This window comes from Stegodyphus dumicola, chromosome 2, assembly GCF_044657685.1.
Source record: "Stegodyphus dumicola isolate Sdum_Otavi_A_Nest chromosome 2, ASM4465768v1".
Taxonomy (NCBI): domain Eukaryota; kingdom Metazoa; phylum Arthropoda; class Arachnida; order Araneae; family Eresidae; genus Stegodyphus; species Stegodyphus dumicola.
Genome location: NC_140769.1, coordinates 251,582,183 through 251,596,652, shown reverse-complemented (window position 1 = coordinate 251,596,652; position 14,470 = coordinate 251,582,183). Strand labels below are relative to the sequence as shown.

The window sequence follows — 14,470 nt, the reverse complement described above, 5'->3', positions numbered from 1 at the left end:
TGCCATTCAAGATACAAACAATATCCCGTATAATTTTATTTATTCTTTGTCTACCCGAAAAACGAAATAATACACACATAACAATATAATACGAGGCAAATAAAAACAAAAAATGTACTACGAGAAGAAGAGTGTCTTATAAACTACATACCTTCAGCACATTCTTCAATTGTGAAATATAAAAACGTAGAATTCTATTCCTTGTAATCAACACATTTTCCCGCCGAAAATAATCCAGTAACTCCCCAAGACGACTCCCGCAGACTCTTTTAACTCATCAAAAAACAATATTTTCAGAACTGGTTCCAGAATTCTAACGGCGCAGTTCCTCAGCTTTCATTAAGGTCTTGTTTTCATCATTAACGCTAGGAGGCCTCTTTTATATTATTATTATTATTATTCACAGTTCGAGACATGCGCGAGAAAAAGAAAGTTAACGAAGTTCGACAGAGAAATCGCTAGCAAACGAGAGAGAGAATACTTGCATAAAACACGTCCCAGTTCTTGGTAAAGCTATCGTTTGTTCTGACGACTGCATCTGATAGTGAGAGCTAAAATACTTCGGGTGCGTGTTTCTCCGCTTAGTTTCGTTTGTTTATTTTTCTCCGCTAGGGTAAAATTGGGTCGAACGGGTTTTCAAAACTATGCGATCTGGTTTTACCTACACTCGTAAACTGAATCTTTAGCTGAAAAAGACAGGTTTATTTCCCAAAGAAAGGTTTTTTAAATTTCGCTTTAAAAACGAGCAAACGCTTTATGCAAATGAGTATCCGGTACTTGCTTACTGCATACCATGTACAGTAGAACTCCAATTATTCGAATCAATTGGGACCGGACCCCATTGGGATAATTGGATTTTTTCCGAAAAAAGAGTCTACGTTCTCTTTAATTAATTACTATATGTACTGTAAGTTGGAAATGAGAGAAAACAAGTGCTTTTAAAGAAAAAGAGGTTTTAATTAATTAAAATGAAAGGACAGCACTTTTACGTACATGTTATATAGCGTACAGTACAGTACTTACAAGTGCTGAAAGTCATTGCTTGCTAAACATCTCGGTCAAAGTAAGCTGTTTGACCGGTCTTCATCCATTTTCGGACAGTTGCATGTGGTTATATACTTGGGTTGACGCTCCATCCATTTCAACGCAGTTTCAAAGTCAGGCAAACGCTTCACTAGCTGATGGTCCCGATTTCTGCTTCAATTTCGACATTAAGGTCATTTTCTTTCTCGACATTTTCTTCTCCCTCACTTTCAATAAGTTCATCATCATTTAAAATTTGAAACCCAGGGTCTGACGAATCACACACCATCCATTCTGCTGTATCCCCAGCACTAACTAACTTCTGAACATCCAGGAATTTTCAAAAAGAATGTTTCTTAATTTTCAAGTGACACATCATCCTCACCCTCTCCTGTCTCTTCCTTTTCCTTTGCTTGAGCTTCTTTTTCCTTTTTGTCCTTTTCCTTCTCTTTTTCAGTTGATTCTGAAATTCTAAAAGCGATTCGGATAGTCGGAGTTCGGATAATTGGAATTGTACTGTACCAAGAAAGACGGTGCTTGTAAAAAATAGAGGCGCTGTTAATTCGCTAACGTTTCAAAAGGGATGAAATGGATTATCCGATGAAGTTCAGAGACATCAAAGCATGTTGAAAAATTGCCTTTGCTCTGGATTAAGCCTGCCGCCTAAATGAATAATAAAAAATTAAAATGGTACAGAAATTCAAGAATAAAGAATTAAAACTGATATTAGTATTTGTTATTCAGAGACCTAGAAGACGAAAGAAGTAACGTAACCATATCCAGAAAAAGAAAAAAAAAACATTAAATTTCATATTTCATATTTAATATAAACATATGCAAACATTAAATTTCATATTAAAGAACGAAATAAAAATGAATAATTTTCGGAATTTCGTTGAGATGGCTTTAACAAGAAAACTGCATAACGAAATTCTTAAAATGTAAACAATCGCTATTATTATAAGCTCGCTGAACAATGTTTCCACAAATGAAGATCTTCTTTCACTGTACAAGATATATCAAAACAACAAATTTCTTACATGGGAAACCTTTAAAAGAACTTACCCTTAATATTTATGCATTTTTTTAATATAATCTTTCGGCCTTAGAAGCTTTTCGAAGACCAATGACGTGAAAGAAGAAAATAATGTGCAGCAGCTTCTGGCGCAAATCGTACCTCACAATTAAATTTACTGATAATTTTATGTGATTTCTATGATAATTTACAAATTTTAGCCCAAAGCGGCAATTTGCCCAGAAGGGCTATTAATTCCGTTTTGGCATTTTGTGACGTCCACTATAAAATGGCGTTTCACTTTTCAAATTGTTGCCACCAAATATTAGAGCCCTGCATTATATTTAAAGAAATTAAATACTGAATAATCTACATGAATGTATGAATGTTTCTCGCATTGTGAAAAAATAACGATACCTAGAGCCAAGAAATTTTGAATAACGTAGTCCTCCACTCAAATATGGGCATCCGGAAGCCCTAATTTGAAGTTTAGAATTTTTTTATTATCTATTTCACATTTTGTAAACCTTTAACGAATTTTTGGTTAACAAACTCAACGATTTCAAAGCGAGCAATGGCAACACAGTACAGGAAAAAAAGGGGGAAAAAAAAAAACAACATTTTTATCTCTAGAGCATTTTCTGATACTGCAATTGAATTGAATTTTATGGTTTAAGTGTGAAGAACATATTTAAGAAATAAAAGTAACACATCTAAAGTTAAAAAAACGCCGCTTTGGGCATAATGTAAAATCTGAAAGCTTTTAGCTTTCTCTCTCTCTCTTTTTTTTTTTTTTTTTTTTCCTTAATTTTTGAAGATTATTTTATATTACAAAATATTTTCTTGTTCATGCACAATTTTCCGTTTTTGTAAGAAGTAAAGTATTTAATTAGAATTTAATATTTTGTTTTTATAGGACTAACCTTCTAAAAACGTTATTATAAAAAATATATAATGATTTCAATGACCCCGTTAGTGTAATTTCATAAAAGTATTTAATGATTTAATAATAAATTAAATGTGTTTTTATTACACTAATTTTTTTAGTCAGTCGTTCCAGTCCAACGATCTACTCTTAAGATGCAACAGAAATTATACGATGAGATTTAGTGAACAGTGCAACTCCTTATACAATTTCTTTTACAGCTACTTTTTAATATGCTCCGAAAAGGTTTCGAATGAAGAAAAATCTTCAAAGCATTTTATTTTTCTGTGCACAAAAAGCATCTTATTGTTTAACAATTAAATACGGAATATGAAATATGGCTGTTTATTTCTCTTCTTCAGATCTTCTCAAATATATTTATATTACTTTTTTCATGCTATTCTGTTTTCAATATACATTGACGAGCCAAAACATTATGACCATACCCAAGAACTTGTCTGGATGATGTGGAGGGCGCCTGATTAAGTGGAAATGGTATTTAACTGCTGCTGAAGAAGGTAAGGGATTAAGCGCATTATTGCACTTGCTTTTGCGAGTGATGGAAAATGCTGCTGATCTAAGCGAGTTTGAACGAAAGCAGATTGTAATGGCCCGAAGAATCGGAACGAGTATCTCCGAAATCGCACGACTGGTAGGTTGTTCACGATCTGTCGTTGTTAGTATTTATGCAAAGTGGATAAATGACAGTGAAACCAGCAGCAAACGCCAAAGTATTGGACGTCCACGCGTTATCAAAGAAGAAGGACGTCAGAGACAGTCCCGCTTGGTAAGCTAAATTGGGGCCGGGCAGTGGCTTAGCTGACAGTCCAATACAATGCAGGTTCAAGTGCAACTGTTTCGGAACACACAATTCAGCAGGCACTGTTGGATATGGGCCTGCGCAGCAGACGTCCACCTCGTGTGCCTCTGTTGAGCAAATGTCAATGTCAACTACGCCTGCAGTGGGCCCAGGAACATCGAGACTGGGCCATGGATAAGTGGAAGACAGTTGTCTGGTTGGATGAATCACGATTTCTTCTCATTCATCACTTTGATAGTCGTGGTCGTGTCAGGCGAACAGTTGGTCCTCACTGTACAGCAGATCACACACAGGCTGGTGGTGGCGGGACATTCTCATGGGCGGCTCTGAGAGCCTTAGTTATGGTAGAACAGACCATGAAAGCTGCAGGCTATCTGAACATAACTGCAGATCAGTTACACGCTTACATGGCGTCTATCTTCCCAACTCGAAATGGAATCTTCCAGCAGGACAACGCCCCAGTCACAAGGCTCGAATTTTGTTAGAGTGGCTCGAGAAGCATAAGGATAAATTCCAATTAATGTCCTGGCCACTTAACTTGTCAGATCTTAATCCGATAGAGAGCATTTTGGGATGTCCTGAAGCAACAACTCAGAGCTCAAACAGCACCATGTCGGAGTATTTTGATTTTGCATTATCGCCGTTTAGACATTTGGGATAACCTCTCTTCGGTCATCTACCAAGAGCTTGTGCCATCCATGCCAAGGCGAATTGCAGTTGTTTTGCAAACCAAAGATCGCGCAACACGTTATGTCATAATGTTTTGGCTTTTTATCCAATAATGGCAGCGCTGATATTATTTCTTACGTCAATAATTTTTTTAAAATATAAAAAAGATTGTGAATTGAAAACCATATGGCGTTAAAAAAACTTCGATTAAATTTTAAAAAAATATCATGAATTGCTTGAATCACTTCCAGTTCTCCTTTTGCCTATTTTTTTTCCTTTATAAAAATACATTATTTTAAAGAAAAAAGAGTAAAAATATAAAATATCACAATTTAAAAATTCAGAAATTTATTAGAGGGAAAGAGATAAAATTATGGATTAGGACTGTTTAAGTTACAAGAAGCATGCAAGGCTATCTGCCTAAGGAAAGGGGTCACACTTGGAGAAAACCATCAAGACTGTCAAGCAGTAAACTCATTCGCGAGGATTTGTACCCAGATGGAAATAGCCGTGTTCAGTGATTATTATCTCTCGGTACTTGTGAGCCCGAAAAAAAAAATTATGGATTTTTTTCGTTACGAGACAAAATGGGCAAAACTATTTCCTACAGAATCCTATATTTCTAGATGCTGTAATGCTGTTTATATTCCACTGTTGAACTGTATGTGATATTTTTTATTTATTGTAATACTGTTCTTGTTTCAAATTAAGCAACGTGATTAGTAAATGTTTAAGTGTATCGGTATTTCGTTCTCTTTTTTTACTAAAATAAATAATTTAAAGGATTTCTGACGTTTAGGAATATTTTTCAGACAAAATCAGCTGAAAATGATGAGATGAAATGAGCTGAAAATATGTTTTCTTTGCTGGAAGTATGAAGTTGCCGCATATATCTTTCTGGAAAAAATTGCTTGGCACGTGTTGCCCTATAACTGGGAATATTCAAAATTATCATAAGTTGTCGCTAACTGCCAAGTCTGATTCCTTCATCATACATAAGGAAGAACGAGTAAATCTAAAATGTTTATAGTAAAGCAAACGTTTTTAAATGATAATTTAGGTCAATGAAACTAAAATTTCCCATATTTGAATATCAGTTTCTTTATAAAGTGACCTTTCATCGCATTTTCCAATAAGTGAATGTTCTTTATCTAAATTTTACCATTTAGATACACTAAATATTTGATCATGCAGAAAACCAGGTTTATAGTTCTGTGAATTTAAAATTAAATCAACTTTCTCAGACGATAAAAGAGTTACGCATTGGCGGAATGGCAATATTTGGTTTTCTAAGGATTGGATAGAAAAATTGTAGGAGGAGCTTTGTTTAAGATGATGCAATTATGCGTTTATGCTTTCTATATAAATCAAAATAAATTTATTAATGTTATCAAAGATGGATATTTATTTAAGAACTTAGTTTTTACTTTATTTCAATAAAGTGCGGGAAGATGAATTTAATCCCAACATTGAAAAAATAATAATAATAAATAAAAATAAAAAAATAAAAAACAAGAAATATTACTGGCGCAGACGACAAGATTCATTACCAGCATTGTCCCTGAATATGACGGATGTAATTCTTTAGGAAGGACAGGGACAGTTTTGTAAATTTAAAATTAAACTGACTTTTGCAGAAGATAAAAGAACTTTGTATTGCCAAAATGAAAGTATGAAAATATTCCAAAGATTAATTAAAAAAAATTGTACGAAGAGTTTTGTTTAAGATGGAGTAGTTATACGGTTGTGCTTCCTAAACTCTAAATGAAATTATTTAAAGTTATCAAAGATTGATTTTCATTAAGAAGAATCAAGTTTTTATTCTATTTCAATAAAGTTCGGGAAGATGACTTCAATCTCACTGTGGAATGAAAAAGAGCAAGACATCCGGGTAAAGAAAAAACTGAACTTCATCATAGAATCATAACAAATTTAATTAGTTATTTTCTCATTATATTAAAGCTATGCTTCCACTAATTAGCCTAAGAGGACGTTAGCCTGAATGAGCCGTAAATGTTGAAACAGGATTTTGCGCAGTCGACTGTAATCACTTTTCAAATTATTACCACCTATCGCCCTGCATTATTTTTACAAATATTATCGCCCTATATCACCTTTAAAGGAATTAAATAATGAAGAATCTGCATGTATGTATCTATGTTACTCGCACTGTGAAAAAACGACGGTACTTAGATCCATTAAATTCTGAATAAAATAATTCTCTACCCGAAGATGTGTACCTGGAAGCCCGAATTTTTAATTTCGAATTTTATATTTTATATTTGCTGAAACTTTAATGAAATAAAATATTTGTATCTCCAGCGTGCGAGATTGTTTATCGGAAATTCTAAAGATATGCTGTTTTTAAATATTTTGTGATATTGTTGGAATCGAATTTTATATGGCGTAAGGGCTAAGAACATGATATTTGATACGAAAAATTAGTACACAAAACGTTAATTAAAAAAAAGACAAAAAAAAATTTTTTTTTCAAGCTATTTTACTAAGAAAACTGCACATTGATATGATGAATTGAGAAAAGACTGGGGGGGGGAGAAAAAAAAACGTATGCCAACACTTAACGCTTCATCTGGAATTCTAAACACATACTACTCTTAAAATTTTTGTAATTTTGTCGTTGAACTGTATATGGCGTAAAGTGCGAAGAAAATGGTACTATAAAGCTAGCAGGAATGAGTGTAACAGCACACTGGTAGGCTACGAGTTCAGAAAGAGCGTAAAAAACCTTAACAAATCCTTTTGGGCGATCGTTTAAATCTGAACGCTTTCAATTTTTTTCTTTTCTTTAATAAATTTCATTTGCATATTTATAAGTTTTTATATTATTTACTTGCTGTTTTGTATATTTTTAATTACATCTTAAAATTATTTGCATGTTCAGGGGAAAAAAAAATCTAAAATTGGTCCTTGAATCATGCGAATGTTGAAACTTAACTCACTTGAAACCGTAACTGTTTTTAGCGAAATGTAGTCGCTAAGGAACAAATCCATAAACTAAAGATTCCAGAGATTTGCAGCGTGAAAATTGCATTTAAAGCACGCGAGTTTTCATGCGTCGTGAAATATAAAGGTAAACGGTGCTTCGTTTTGTTCTATTTACTAAAGTTGCGAGGTGCAGAACCCGAAACTTCCGAACATTCTCTAAAATTGAGCTCTTAGTTTTTAAAACCGCTTTGCCAATATTCGCATCGCTGACTTAAGAACTTCACAGTTACCAAACTGCTAATTGAGGCGCATTTTGCCGCAGAAGAGCATAAAATGATGGTATTAGCAAGGTAATAAAAAATGATGGTATTAGCAAGGTAATAAATATGTAAGAGGCAGACGTCAGGACGTATTTGTGTCAAGTGATTTATGTTGCTTTTAAACTGAAGAAGTTTCTTCCTTACCACTGAGTACAATTCTCTTTTGCAAATGAAAGCATTTAACTTAATTTTCAACAGAAAATTACATAGATACGCGTTATTGATCAGTTTTTTACTATTTTAGTATGATTAAATTTGCGTAAAAATATTTAATGGTACTATCTTGTTAAAATTCGCATTTTTTAAAAACAAACAAATCACATAATGATAAAAATATATTTTAAAAAAGTTAATATATTTTGAATACCGTATTTACCTGCGTATTTTTCTCTTAAATTTTTCTGCATAAGGTTCTGAAATTTTTTAAAAATTCGCGTAATTTTCTTCTTCTTCAAGACGTTTATAAAGCGAGTCTCCTAAACTTTAAAATGTATTCATTTACCGTAGTGGCCTTTTTTCATCTTACTAATTTATTTGCTTGTGGATTTTGAGTGCATGGGCTCTGACTGATGGAGCAATAATAGTATAAAGTCTGAAGAAAGCGAAGATATCTTGTGCTCACTGCAAGCAGGAAGAAAGACAGACTATGACAGAGATGATGGGAAGCTGTAGAAGATGACACACAGCAGTTTCAACAACATTAAATAATTGAAGCCTAAGGAGTAGCAATGAATGGATGAGATTCAGAAATGGAGGAAGATATCTCTTTAGATATCTGGTTGTAAGGAAAGTTTTCCGCCAAAAAACGTTCTTAATAAAGTTAGAAAAAAAAATGAAAGCAGTACCACCCGAATCTATGATGATCTGCCAACATTTTGGTAGTTTTTCAAAGCCTTTAGCCCAGAAACTTGGTGGCCGCGAGTCCAAAAACAGATCAACCTCATTTCAGACGTCCCGTACAGAATGGAAGATAGCATCGGTAAGGTGTAGCTATTAGGTGTGAAAAGAGATAGAAGTCCAAAGGAGCTATGTCTGGGCTGTATGGTGAGTGTGACAAAATATCCCATTCGAGACCGTACAGAGTCCAGCCGATGAATTCAGATACACGTGGTCTTGCATTATCTTGATGGAGCATTATTTTTTTGCGCCGGAACTCAGTTCGACGTTTTTTTCTTGATTATAGCATCAACGCGGACTACCATCTCGCTGCCCATCAGAGTCGTAGCTAGGGTTTTCAGCGCCTGGGGACAACTAAAGATTTCGCGCCCCCTCCTATTTACCACGAATAGAAAACAATTAATACTAAAATTTCGTAACATCAGTTTAGCGCCCCCTGGATGCTACGACCAGGGACAAATGCCTCCTTTTGCTCCTCTCTAGCTACACGCCCCTGTTGCACACCTTACTGTAGATGGTTTCATCTTTTTCCAGATTCTCTTTGTGGATAATACCAAGGCAATGCCACCAGATACTAAGTATGATCGTTTTGTTAGTGAAACTGCGCTTTGCGACGCTGCCGACGGGCTCATCGGGTGCACACCAAGCCCCTTTTCGGCCTGCGTTGTTGAAGTATGTCCATTTTTCATGACAATCCTGACCAGAATTTTGTTCTTACATTGATATTTGAGCAGATTAGTGCAGGCCCAAACACGTGGGAAGGTATATTAAAATCCCCAGTTTGCAAATATGAGCACTATGCTTTAAGTCATTGTTTTGGTAAAGTTTTAATGCACAGTAATAGTTTTTGTTTAAGTTAATAGTTTTTGGTAAGCACAAAAAACATGCCCGTTTTTTGTGCGCTATATTTCAGATTTTGTTTTAAAACAATCAAGTGTATAAAATTCTTAATTTTGCCATTAATAAAATATATAATTTCAATGCTATATAAGCACTTATACAACGCAAAACCATCTGGCCACCTTCAACATGTTTTATCAAAGGAATAAGATTCTTCATTTGAAATTCAGTATTGGTTTTTTGCCATATCATTTGCTTTTTATTCACCCCCGAAATATTACATTTATTTTTTTCTGCAAATATAATCAAATTCCGAAAATGTTGAGGCTTTTTAATATTGGTCTTACTGAATTGTAATCATACATTTCGATAAGCTTTATTGACGAATAGTTTTTCTCTAACTATTTGGTCTTAAAAGTTAATTTTCTTAAACTATTTTTAACAGTTTCTTCCTTAATTAATTTTTTAAATATTAGTTGAGCTTCTCTGAATTAACTAGTTTTAAGATTATAAATAGATTTCTAACGAACCACTTTTCTTAGCGTTCGGTAAATCTTCTTGGATACCTTGTTGGTTTATTTTCAATCATATTTGTTTTACAGTATTTCAAAATGAAATTAAACAGTAGATTTTAAATTCAGTAGTTAAGCTATTTTCTTCTCAGATTTTTCTCGGTTCTGGTTAAAAGTTTCAAATTTACCCGAATTATTAGAGATCTCAATTTCTTCGACTCATATTAACGGTATCTCCTGAACCTTAAACTGTATCTTTTTCAGGTTTAAAATCCAGGTGTTTTACACGAAAAGTTTGTTAAAACTGGCTATTTATATAACATTTACAACAACATCCCATTTTTTTAAAATTCAATTTCGCATTCCATGCAAGGTATTTAAAATATCTCATTTATTCATTAGTGTTATTTAATATCATTCATAGTAATAGGTTTAGCATGGTATTTAGGCACAGAAAGCAGTGAAAAAGGCTTAATTTTGGAACAATAGCTAAATTTTTATCATTACTTATCCAATATTTTTTTTGAGTCGCTCTATTCGCATAATTTTCTCTCGTCGACTTCTGTTCTATAAAATTTGTAAAAAACAGGGAAAAAAACATGCGAGAAAATACGATATATATATGAAAAAAAAAAAAAAAAAAAAATTTAGTAAAATTTACAAGTTCTTTGCTTCATCACCATTTCGTGAATCTAAGGTTTTAATAATATGCTGACGAAGCATTAAATACAGCTTCTTTTTCTTTATGCTCCACTATTCGGAGCTTGTTTGATGGACAGGCATTCATTCCTATTACTTTTTTTTTTCTCTAAATTTAATTAGTCCAAAGGGGCTTTGTCTCAGGGACTGTTGTTTTCGTTTTGCGATTTTGCGTCGAATCACTTTGAATGTCCATTTCACTTTTCAAAATGTTGCCACCGAATATTATCGTCCTATATTATATTTGAAGAAATTAAATAATGAAGAATCTGCATAAATGTATGTATGTTTCTCGCATTGTGATAAAACAACGGTACCTAGAGCCATCCAACTTTGAATGACGTAATCCTACTGCGAATATGGGCATCTGGAAGCCCATATTTGAAATTTGGAATTTGTTTTATTATCGATTTCATATTTTGTAAAACTTTAACGAATTTTTTATTTAAAAACTCAAGGATAAAATATCCAACGCGGGAGATTGTGTATCGGAAATTCTAAAGATATCCTCAATTTAAAATTATTTTGCGATATTGCTCTTGAACTGAATTTTATGGTTTAAGTGGAAAGAACATGATGTTAATAAGCAAAGGTAACACACAAAATGTAAAAAAAAAAAAAAAAAAACTTTGGACGTAATTTAAAATATATATATATATATATATATATATATATATATATTGCTTTGTTTTAAAAAATTTCCTAATAAGTATCCTGTCGAAACACCTTAAAATATATTTTAATTCCTTTCGCATAAGATAAGTAACAGAATTTTTGAAGCGATACCGTTGCGCTTGCTATTTAGTTAAGAGAGCTAGGTTTTTCGAAGATGATAGCAGAATGGAAAATAGAAAACTGATTGTGATAATGTCTTAAGGCAGAAGACACCATGGATTTTGTTACTGGTAAAATAAGATAGAGAGAATACTAGTTTCTTCGTAAATCAATACTTAACTGGACATGGTCCGTACTCAGCATATTTTTATATAAAAGGAATCTTTCTTAATGACAACCGCATGTATGGGGAAAGAGGGTTCTTGATCATTGTTGTCTTCAAATGTCCGTTATCGTTTGCCCATCACAGCAAGCTCCTAGCGACAAATTTATTACCTTTCAAGAGATACCTAGTAAAAACCAAGCAGATGAAGTGTAAAATAATTACTTTTTTCCAGTCCTACGGGTACCTAGCTGTGTCACTCACAGACATTATCCAAACAGCTCTTCCTTCTTCGAATCTATGATGCATTTTTGCAGCTTATTTAATATAATACTTAATATCATAATAACAACTTTAGAAAATGGACAATAAATGTAATAGTAATTGCAAATGTTACTGTGATATGGAAATTTGTCTAAGTTAAAAAGGCACATTAAATGAAGAGCACTCGCCACTCATTATCCAACTCCACTTTCCAAAGTGCAGTATCTCATTTCCAGATATTGATTAGAAATTATATAAACATAATGAACAGTAAAAATGAAATAGTAACCACTACAACAGAATGTAAATCATCAATTAGTGTTTTATATTACAGAAATAATATAGACAGATGACACGCGTTTACTATTTGTGCATATCAAGTATTCTCCATACTTCTATGTATTTATCATTCTATATTCTATTCTGCATACTTCTATCTATCTATCATTTCTTTTGCAAATACAAGCTGTTTATTTTTCTTATAGGTAAACCCCCATATTACACGACTATGGTACAAATAAAACTAACTAGCCCAAACAAAACTCGCCTGAAAAAATGTTTTCGGAATTTCATGAAAAATGTATTCTAAACAGCAAACAGACGCTTAGAAATCGGAATAGATGTTTCTTTGTAATTAGTTGAATGCAACATAAAATGGTGCTAACAATAAAACAACGCGTGATCATTGTTGAGCTTTATGTGAAGCACAAATTCGTGAAAAATATGTACCCAACTGTTTGCGCAAGAGTTTAAGAATGGAAATGTCTTGGCAAAATATTCAATGGAAAATGTATGGCAAAATGGTACGAAACGGGCTCTGTAGCAGAGAACAGTTCTTCCGTTCATTAATAAGGGTAAATTCAGTGTCAAAATTATATTCCTGGCCAGTTTTATTCTCCCTACTCTGTATTTAGCTGATATAAATATTCTTTTGATTATTTCGGTACAATTAATTAAATTTGGGGGAAAATTTCAATAAAATCTCATTACCCTAAATCCTTAAATTCTCAGTTAATCCCCGCAGAAAATTTTGCAGCAATAAGCATGAATGCTTCGAAATTTTAAACTATTGCCATAATTTCAAAACAAAAGTACGCAGCAAGCGACTTTTGTGAATCTTAACTCCTCTGAAAAGAAGGTGGAGTCCCAACATTTCTATGTGCAATTTTTTTTCCATTGCTAATTGATTTTTACTTTTAAAAAAACTGTTAAATTATTATTTAGACAATTTTCATAAGCAGTTTTGCAAAGAAGAAAACACAGTTATCATTTAAAAATTCCTAATTTAAATTATAAATAGTAATAACTTTACAACAATGTCGAAGGAGTGGCAACACTTTTGGGAATCACCGTATATGTTACCATAATTTCCAAAACAATCGGAACGGAATTTTTGTGTCACTAAGTTGAAGATTACGTATAAAAATATTTACCTTTTCTCCGTTTTTCATTTATTTAACATAATTTTGAATTTATTTCTGTATTTCTATAGTTTGATCAAAACACAATATCTTAGTTTACAGTTTTGTTTTCCTTCGAAATTTGTAACAAAGTGAGAAAAAAGATGAAATAAATTTCACAAACATTTCATGAAACCCTTAGAATAACAGAAAATTAATAAATTATAATTGAGTATGAAAATAGCAAAATAGCTCAAAAATTATACAAAAAATGAAAAATTATACATAAAAAGAAACTTGAAAGAAATCACTACATTTAAAAAAACTTTTATATCCATTTATTAATAAAAGTCACAAAAACTTTACACAAATATATCATTTTTTTCATTAATTTCTTTATTCTTTATATGCATTTCTCATTGCAGATTTATAGAATGTAGAATTAATTTATCGCTATTTATTTTATAATTGTTTAACGCAACCTCATGAACTCTGCATGAACAAAAATAAATAAAACGGATGCTTACCTTTTCAAATCATAATTTTCTCCGATGTTTGTTAAAATGGAATTTATATTTTGAGGAGTGAAAATTATTACGGTTTCCGAAGTTTTTAACGAATTCCGCAGACGATTTCAAATGAGGACGAAAACAGTGACAAGCATAATTCAGGAATATTCTCTGCTTCGAAATTCGAGATACCTTTACCTTGTTTCCGGTCAATTCAGAAAGTACTTCAGTCCGTTCGCATCCGTTTTCCTGTGGTTTCAATTAGAGTTCCACGAGGGATCAGTCGTCGGCTGTTTCATGAACATTACACTGAGCGAAAAGTCACAGCAGCGTGGTTCCACCGTGTTGTTTGTATATGTCTATTTACACTGTAAAAGATAATCTTCACTACGATACTGCTGGCAAAAGGTATATGATCTGTATTAGATTTTACGCGGTGAAGGACGTAACATGCTCAGCAGATTCCGGACTGAAAAAATCCTATAAATTAGGTCGTTAAACCTCTGGTTAAGATCGCTTTAGGGATAAACAGCGGATATGCTACCTTTTCATGGTTTCTCTTTTACAGTGTGAAGTTTTTTTTAGTAACAGGTAATTTAGGAGACACAATTTATTTAATTTACTAACTGCGTTTGTTCTCCGGTCAAAATGAATAAATAAATAAAAATCAGAAAGCTTTCAGATTTTATATTAC

General features: G+C 32.8%; 1 protein-coding gene across 3 annotated transcripts in view; it reads right to left on the bottom strand.

Moving 5' to 3' along the window:
• Nucleotides 1-13,921, bottom strand: part of LOC118194753 (CD151 antigen-like) — a 117,142-nt gene extending 103,221 nt beyond the window's left edge. Inside the window, exon 1 of one of the 3 annotated variants that reach the window (XM_035365964.2) lies at nt 13,795-13,921. The gene's annotated coding sequence lies outside the window, so the exon portion shown is untranslated. Of the gene's footprint in view, nt 1-151; nt 551-13,794 lie in introns of those variants that run through there. The other 2 variants (XM_085812017.1, XM_035365957.2) reach the window with 2 other exon arrangements.
• Nucleotides 13,922-14,470: the final 549 nt, after the last annotated feature.